We start from the raw sequence: 9628 nt of genomic DNA, 5'->3' as shown, positions 1-9628 counted from the left end.
AGAACCTAAGAAGGTACAACTGCTTTGAAAAGGTGGTGGTTTCTTAAGAATTTCTCTGGGTTCATGCTGCCTCGCTGGCCAAGCCTGTGCAGAAGCAGTCAGCCCCCCAGTTGGCACCTGGCAAGGACGCTGTCACCAAGGCACTGCTTGACTGCTCGACCCGGGAAAGTCTAGAGAAAACTAATCCAATATATAGAGCTCAGTGGTTGCTGGGGACTGGGGTGGGGAGAACTGGCAGGGAAGAAGCCAGAGGGAAGCTTTCAAGGTGGTGACTACACTGGTCTAAGTTCATCCTATTCTAAACTCAAAGTGTATGGATCACAGTGTATGCAAAGTGTGCTTAATAAAATTTATTTTTAAAAAACACTTTGGCCTCATAATGCATCTGGTATCTGTTGTGCATACAGGTCAAGGTCTCCTGATATTAGCTCGTTATCCTAAATAGATCAAACAACTTTTGTATGTCCCCAATTATTTAGAAAGGTGAAGTAAGAGCTGTATGCTTAAATTAAACTGAAAAGTAAAGATTTAACATACCTACGTTGCGCTCTTTGAAAAAGAGTTTCATTTAAAAATGTCTAGTTGTTGCATATAATTTTCAAATGTGACTTCGCTTTCAAATAAAGGTGTTTTTCTGCTGTAAGTTACTTGCAAATACTCCCTTGTGAAATCTTAAAGGAAAAACAGGGGGCACCTGAGTGGCTCAGTCAGTTAAGCATCTGCTTCCCACTCTGGTCATGATCCCAGAGTCCTGGGATCAAGTCCAGCCTTGGGCTTCCTACTCAGTGGGGAGTCTGCTACACCCCTGCTTGCGTTCTGTCACTTGTTTTCTCTCTAAATAAATAAATAAAATCTTCAAAAAGAAAAGAAAAAGAAAATGAAACGTGGACGAACAACTCAAAATTTATGCAACGTTCTAATCTGAACAACGACAATAATTAAAAAACAACAATCCTAGTAGAAAATACCAGTACCATTAAAATGACATTTTAATCCTAACAAATAAAGAAATGCTATCATAAATATGGGAATCTTCCCCCAAACGCTCAAGTTTTATGATGAAGGGGGGTGAAGAAGGACTGATTTTCCCCATTTACAGGGAGAAAGGGCAAATTCCCAAAGATCAAATGGAACACCCAGTGAGTACTTCTAACGTAGAACATGTGTCCAGGCTGCAGGGAATAATGGGTCGGATGGGCAACGTGCACACTACTGTATTTTCTCACACTTTGCTGTGCACAGCTCTGTGAGCAGGTTTTGCCTTCAACTGCATTACTTGGTTGCAGCTAAAATGCTGAGAAAAAATTAAATTAAATTAAATTTAAATTTAAATTTAATTTAATTTAATGCTGGGGAAAATCTTCATTATCAAAGAACGTGACTTTCACTTTGTATGGGCACCATCCAATTTACCAATCCTGCGTGAGCCAATCTGACTTACAGAAACGTGTGTCAGAGTAGCAGAATATCATGTACTTTTTTGTTTAATCTTTGAACTCAAAAGTCCATTTCTTAGGAAAATGTTCCCTGCCCTCTTGCCTCAGGCCAGGGCAGACCCAGCCACGCTCACATTCCCAGAGCTCTCTGTGCTTCTCACTTATGTTTCTGTCCTCGTGAAATTACCTTCCCCATTGGATTATAAGGTGTATTTTTACTCACTACTGTATCCTCAGCACCTGCTGTAGTGCCTAGGCTCAAGAGCCGACCCAATATTGGTGAACTAAAAGCATGATTTAATTACTTAAATGTTAAGATGCCATTAAAGTAAAACCTTACTTGCTCTCAGCTATGGTGTTTATAAAATTAAATTTCACAGTATTATTATTTTACCTTATGCCCTTGTTTTCTTTGTGTTTAAAATAAGAGACAGAAATCCTGGATTATGGATCTACCGTGTTAGTGACAGTGACAAAAAAAACAGTGGGAAGACATGAGAAGAAAGACAATGAGCTTGAAAGAGGAATAAAAAAATAATTGTCACTGTGGCTGCCAGATGTCTATTGTAAAAGATTGTCAAGTGAGCCTGCTTAGATCAATGTAAGCCCCACCTGACTTCACCTGTCAAAGCCATTTCTGGAGCTGAATTAAGAAACTCATTAAAAATAATATTATCACAACAATTTGTTTCTACAAAATTCGCTTGGTGATTTACCATCTCCTTTATTTCTCATAGTAAATGACATAACGGGAATTTGTCTCACATGAGCTAGAGCTCATATACAGCTTCATAACGAGTGAAAAAAAGGAATCAGTATAATAAATATTGCTTTATTTTTCCCTTTCATAATCCTATGCCATTGTCCTTTCCTCAAAATTCTACAGGGTATTGAGGTTCCTGGCTGACTCCGTTGGAAGAGCATGTGTGACTCTTGATCTCGGGGTTGTGAGTTCGAGCCCTATGTTGGGCGTGAAGGCTACTTAAAAAAAAAAAAAAGATTGTTCCTAAATTCCACAGATTATTGAGGTTGAAATTAACGTAGAAGTCACTGATGATCTAAGGCCCAGAGAAACTACATATGATCCTGTCCAAGGTCATCTAATGAATTTATGGAAGAGTTGGGGTAAGAATTCAGATGGTCTAACTCCCTATTCGGTAGGACTGAGTATTAGTTGATTATCCTGAGTCTTCTCTTTTTGTAGGGGTTTCTGCATGTCTTCCTTCTTTCTCTTCTCTTTAGAATTGGGTTTTGATTTCTGAAAATCTGCCATGAATCATGACTGCCTGGTATGAAAATCTAATGCTTTTGTTAATGATTTTTAATTTAAATTCCATTAGCCAACATATAGTACATCCTTAATTTTAGATGTAGAGTTCAATAATTCATCAGTTGCATGTAATACCCAGTGCTCATCACATCACATGCCCTCTTCAATGCCCATCACCCAATTATCCCATCACCCCCCCACCTCTCTTCCAGCAACCCTCCGTTTGTTTCCTAAAGAGTTTCTCATGGTTTTTCTCCCTCTCTGATGACTTCCTATTCAGTTTTCCCTCCCTTCCCCTATTATCCTATGCACTGTTTCTTATATTCCACATATGAGTGAAACCATATCATTGTCTTTCTCTAATTGACTTATTTCACTTCACTCAGCATAATACCCCCCAGTTCCAACCATGTCAATGTAAATGGTAAATATTCATCCTTTCTGATGGCTGAGTCATAATATTCCATTGTATATACATATACCACTTCTTCTTTATCCATTCATCTGTTAATGGATATCTCAGCTCCTTCCATAGTTTGGTTATTGTGGATGTTGCCGCTATACACATTGGGGTGCAGGTGCCCCTTTGATCACTACATTCGTATCTTTGGAGTAAATAACTACTAGGGCAATTGCTGGGTCATAGGATAGGTCTATTTTTAACTTCTTGAGAAAGCTCCATACTGTTTTTTTCAGAGTGGCTATACCACTTGTGTTCCCATCAACAGTGCAAGAGGGTTCCCCTTTCTCCACATCCTCACCAACATCTGTCGTTTCCTGACTTGTTAATTTTAACTATTCCAACCCTCTAAGGTGGTATCTCACTGTGGTTTTGATTTGTATTTCCCTGATACCAAGTGATGTGGAGCATGTTTTCATGTGTCCATTGGCCATTTGTTTGTCTTCTTTGGTGAAATGTCTGTTCATTTCTTCTGCCCATTTCTTGACTGTATTATTTGTTCTTTGGGTACTGAGTTTGAGAAGTTCTTTACAGATCTCGGATACTAGCCCTTTATCTGATATGTCATTTGTAAATATCCTCTCCCATTCTGTAGCTTGTCTTTTAGTCTTGTTAACTGTTTCCTTTGCTATTCAGAAGGTTTTTACCTTGAAGTCCCAATAGTTCATTTTTGCCCTTGTTTCCCTTGCCCTTGGAGACATGTCTGGCAAGAAGTTGCTGTGGCTGAGGTCAAAGAGGTTGCTGCCTGTGTTCTCCTCTCGGATTTTGATGGATTCCTGTCTCACATTTAGGTCTTTCATCCATTTTGACTTTATCTCAGTATATGGTATAAGAAAATGGTCCAGTTTCATTTTTCTACCTGTGGCTGTCCAATTTTCCCAACACCATCTATTGAAGAGACTATCTTTTTCCATTGGATATTCTTTCCTGCTTTGTTATTCTGCTATATTACAATTTGCCAGATTATTTCTTCCATGTATGGAAGGTGAGACACAAGAAGCTCATACACAAGACGCACACACCAAAAAAATAAGGATTATAGGTGGGGGAAAATAAGTTGTTTTGAACATATAATTTAAAGTAATAATTAACCTAAGGCAAAGTCATGTTCCTAAATGCCAAATTTCATAACTCTTAGAGAAATATCAACCTAGTCAACTAGGGGTCAATTTTATTGCCTTCAGATGTGGCTTGACGCTAGAGAACTTGTCCTAACTGTTTTGCCAGACAATTGCCAAATTGGATCCAAGAAGGGCTACGGTGTCAGGTTCCAAATGAAAGGTCCTCAAGTAGCATAAACTCAGAGCCACACAATTTAAGGGCTCTTCTCAAAAGCAAGATAGATGAATCCTCCTCACTCCAGAATAAATTTGGACTTTCAGAGATTTATGCTCCAGAGTCTTCACAATTGGGCAATAGGAGAAAGAATTTTATTATTTTTTAATTTTTTTCTTTGGAATTTTTTCATCTGTATTAAGTTTTTCTATAGTTTTTTACATTTAAATTCAATTAATTAACATATAATGTATTATTGGTTTCAGAGGTAGAGGTCAGTGACTCACCCGTCTTACATAACACCCAGTGCTCATTACATCATGTGCCCCCCTTAATGTCCATCACCCAGTTACCCCATCCCCCCACTCCCTCCCCTCTAGCAACCTTCAGTTTGTTTCCTATGATTAAAAGTTCTTAAGGTTTGTCTCCCTCCCTGATTTTATTTTTTCCTCTCATCCTCTATGATCTGTTTTCTTTCTTAAATTCCACATATGAGTGAGATCATATGATAATTGTCTTCCTCTGATTGACTTATTTTGCTTAGCATAATATCCTCTAGTTCCACCCATGTCGTTGCAAATGGCAAGATTTTTTTTTGATGGCTGAATAGTAGCCCATTGTATGTATAGACCACATCTTCTTTATGCATCATTTTAAAGATGAGATCTTACTCAGAAGCAGGATGTCTGGTTGTTCTGAGCACGAGTTCTATACACACACATTCCACCTCTGTTCCAAGAACAACTCTGCTCCTCATTAGAGCCTCTGTCCTTGGGCAAGCCATTTAACCTCACTGTACCTCAGTTGCCATGGCTCTAAAATGAGGGTATTGACAGCACCAACATCATAGAGTAGTTTAAGGGTTAAGCGAATTGATATTTAATGCATTTAAAGTAATATTTGAGACCTCTAATTATTGTATCAGTGTTTCTTGATAAATAAAATGATATCCCTGACAGCATTCAGGGAACTTCTGTTAAGGAAGTTCTTTCTCTATAGTTCATAAAAGTATAGACTGTGGTCCTGTTTACTCACATGGGTGTGACAATTTGGAAAGAATGCTCCCTGTTCCACCTCAACATACAAATAAACGGAAGCCTGACATATAAAACCAAAAGCCTGCCTCACTGTAGTTAGCCACCAAAGCTAATTTTTCATGAAAAAATAAAGAAAAAATCTTCCAAATAAAACAAACCCAGAAGCAATGAAGTCTGCCCATCAGACATGAGCTAAGTCCTCGATCTCAGCATATCACTGATTAGTAATCAGGACCTACCCCTAGGACTCTCAGATGTACTTTCAATGGGATAGGCTCATAGCTGACATTCAGTGAATAAACACGTAATAGCAAATATATGTTACACATATCATTTACATACAACATATATTTGTCAAGTATTTTTCTAAGTGCTTTACAATAATTCTATAAGGTTATTATTGATTTTATCTCCAGTTTAAAGATGAGGAGTATGAGGCACAGAGAGGTTTAAAAATTTTTCTAAGATCACACATGAGCAAGGATTATTGGAACTTACACTGACCCCACAGCCCGTGCATTGAGCAATTACTCTATGAATGGATTCAGGACACAATTCAGAGGGACAGTGTGACAGCCAAAGGAATACACTGCTCAGATCTCCATTCATTTGCAAGGAGTTCAATAACTGCAGGCTACAGTATTTCGGGGTCTGCAGATTGTGAACGGATGCCACTCTCTTCCTGGGCAGACTCTACCAATGACCACAAGATGAGGATACTAGGGCCTGGCTGCTTCTCTCCAAAGCAGGATTCCTCTAATCGGCAAGCTTTCCAATTGTAACAGGAGCTTCTCATTGGGTTGGCAGAAACTGTCAGATCTGCGCGGTGGCCTGAGGCTGTCCCTGCTCAATCCTGCTTCCCTTTCCTTCCTGCTCCGACAGATGGTAGCCCCCAAGAAACTTCTTGCATTTCTAACTGCCTCAACGTGCACTTCCCAGAGGAAGTAGCTGGTATTCCCAGGCTAGCATCTGACTGCGATCTCACCAGTAAGGAGAGACTATGAAACTATAGTAACAAAACCCTGAACTTGACGGAGATGAGTGCAGACTAAATGCATACTAGATGGGGGTCAAGTACGAGCGGGACGAAGGATGGCCACGCTATCTCACTCTAACACCACAGCACTGGTTTCCCAGTGCTTTGTCACTGCGATGACAACGCATTCACTCTCCCTCAAGAACTGATTTCAACCTTATGCTTGGATACCTGCTTTCCTTTTGTCATCTCCACACCAGCAAGAGAATAAAATCTGACTTAATTGCAGAATATTGACATTTTGGCAGATGCAAATGTGCCTTACTCCCCCGGTTTTACTTGGAAGGGAACACAACTTCTTGCACCCCACGCGATTCCACAACTGAGCTGACTTTTTCCCATTTCAAAGGCAGACATTTTGCCTTTTTAAAAGGCCACTAATCTTTTATGTTCAGTCAAAATTAGACACTTTATTAATTGACTTCTTGGTAAAAATTACAGAATCACATCGTAGGAAGGAGGGGAAGATGGGAACACATTCGGATTTCTCTACCATGGGTTCAGCCTCCTGGAAATATAGATAGCAAATCACAATAAAACTAAAAGGCAGAAGGTAACTTATAACTTTTTAAAATTGTATGAGTAAGTAGTAAAGAAACCTTTAGGGAGAGATTACAGAGTATTCATACAGTAGATAGGAACACCACCATGGACAATGGTGAGGCTTCTTTGATAGCAAGTGATAGATAGCATCTGTAGCTAACATAAGCCAGAGGGATATACTGGAAGGATGTGAGGTTCAGAGAAAGAATGGAAGGCTAAAAAGAGGAGCCACAACAATAGAACTATATACCAAGAACAGTATGATCAAGGAGCCTCACTGTGGGGGTGGAAGTCCAACTACCTTCGGCATTACTGTCCTTCTGTTCAAGATTCAAATTCCAGGCAGAGAACAGCAGATTGGCTCGGCTTGCGTCATCACCCTGTTCTTGGGGAGGAATAAACAGAACTCCTGATTACAATCCCAACAGATAGTATCTACAGGGGAAGTGAAAATTCCTAAAAAGGAAACTAGGTTGAAAATAAAAAGAAAGAAAGAAAGAAAGAAAGAAAGAAAGAAAGAAAGAAAGAAAGAAAGAAAGAAAGAAAAGAAAGAAAGAAAGAAAGAAAGAAAAGAAAGAAAGAAAGAAAAAAAACAAGAAAGACACATAAAAAGAAAAACCAACCCCTCAACCTCCCTCCCTCCCGCCTCCCTCCTCCGCCCACCCCATCCCCTCCCGACACTCAGCGCACCCCCCCTCCCTCCCCCCACCACTGATCCGCACTTCCATGGTCCTCACTCCCTGCCTACTTCCTTCCCTTCCTTCTTCCTTCCTTCCTCCCCCTCCCTTCCTCCCCCCTCCCTCCCTTCCGCCCTTCCTTCCGTCGAAGAAGGAAGGAAGGAAGAAAATGAATGCCAAACAGTCAAAAAACTTTAACAATTTAATAGGTTATATCATTTCCCACTAGTTCTAGTATTAGTGAACAAGTTCGGTGAGATGGCCCCTGCCGAGGCCAGTTGGCCTTCAGCTGAAGGCATACAATGCGAATCAGGAGAAGCATCTTAGTGCTATTGGATCAGTTTTCTGAGAAAGGTGTAGATACATTAGAGTATCTTTTGGGGGGCAGGGGGGTACTATGATGGTGAGAGAACCATCCCGATAAAACCATATGATAAAAGTCATATCCTACAAAGAAGAGTTGAAGGAATAGGAATATTTTGTCAGGAGAAAAAAGGTTTCAGGAGAGATAGGGTAGCTGCCATCACATGATGGTCATGTGTCTGGTGGCTTTAGAATCACTATCTTCCCGAGGAGTAGATATGAAACCAATGATGTTTAGTACCAAGGGATAGATTCAGAATCAATGAGAGGAGGTTGGGTCTGCCTTCACTGGGAGCCAGATGCTGAAAGAATTCCTATCATAAAAAAAAAAAAAAATTAAAAAAATAAAAATAAAAATAAAACCCAAAAAATTAGAGCTGAGGTTGGAAAATTATAGAAGCAGACGAGAGAGAGAGAGAGAGAGAGAGAGAGAGAGAGCTGTTTCCCCAGAGTTTGGGTTTCTATATTTTATCTGCAGTTATTAAATAGGGGCAAGATATTCATCACTGTGGGTGGGGGCAGGATTTTGGCTTTTTCCTCCTAATTTGATCAGGGGTTTCCTATCGTGGCCTCCACCATCTTGTGCCTGTGTGGTTGGAAGTGGCTGCTTGTGGAGTGCTGCCAGGAGAGGCCTCTGACCTTCCCTGTAGCTGACCATGAGTTCTTTGTTGCTTTCATTCAGATATCCTATTAGAACCCAACTAACTGTCTCCTCTAGCATAGTCTCCCTCATTTTATAGTCAAGAAAACTCAATTCCTATCAAATGAAATGCCTTGACCAAGATCACACAGCCTTAGGGACAGAGTTGGGCCTTTTTATTCCCAGTCATGTACTGTTATTGCAATGACAAGGTGTGCAATCATGGAAAGAGAGAAGCTTTAAAATGGCACATTCAGGCATAGCCCATGTCCTGGCCCTGTGACCTTGGGCAAGTTGCTTATCTTTTCTGATCATCAATTTCTTCATCTGCAAGTGGGAATAATACCCACTTCAGTGGATTCCTCTAAGAACTTGAAGAGGGAATATTCACAAAGTAGTTACCTGAGTGCCCAGCAAACAGAGGTTGCCTACAAAAAATACTTGTGTTCTCCAATTTCCAGCCCTTCTTGCTTGGTTGCTTCCCAAGCCTTCCTGCTGATACCATGTCAATGATTTTAAGAAGAAGCCTGGACTTTCCTCTATTCTTTCCAAATCACACCATTGAGAGACAGAACTGCGGAGAGAAAAAAGAGAAATGGAGCCAATGCAGTGAAATATTAGCAGTTAGGGAATCTGGGTAAGGGAAACTCACACTTGTTTGTGGTTGACTTCCAAGTGTTCTTTAAAAAAAAAAAAAAGACTTATTTATTTATTTGAGAGAGAGAGAGTGCAAGCAGAGGAGGAGCAGAGGGAGAGAGAGAATCTCAAGCAGACACCATGCTGAGCACTGACCATGACGCAGGGCTCAATCTCACAACCCCAAGACCTGAGCTGAGACCGGGAGTTGGGTGCTTAATTGACCAAGCTACCCAGGTGCCCCCCATTCCAAGT

The 9628-nt window shown here is 40.3% G+C and overlaps 1 long non-coding RNA gene across 2 annotated transcripts in view; it reads left to right on the top strand.

The window, feature by feature from the left end:
* Positions 1-2322: 2322 nt before the first annotated feature.
* Positions 2323-9628, top strand: part of LOC111095849 — a 53700-nt gene continuing 46394 nt past the window's right edge. The window contains exon 1 of one of the 2 annotated variants that reach the window (XR_005359323.1): positions 2323-2561. This is a non-coding gene — a long non-coding RNA (uncharacterized LOC111095849). Of the gene's footprint in view, positions 2562-7897; positions 9375-9628 lie in introns of those variants that run through there. The other variant, XR_005359324.1, reaches the window with a different exon arrangement.

This window comes from Canis lupus, chromosome 5 (assembly GCF_011100685.1).
Source record: "Canis lupus familiaris isolate Mischka breed German Shepherd chromosome 5, alternate assembly UU_Cfam_GSD_1.0, whole genome shotgun sequence".
In the NCBI taxonomy this organism is placed as follows: Eukaryota; Metazoa; Chordata; class Mammalia; order Carnivora; family Canidae; genus Canis; species Canis lupus.
Note: the sequence above shows the minus strand (reverse complement) of the source record. Positions and strands in the feature narration are given on the sequence as shown.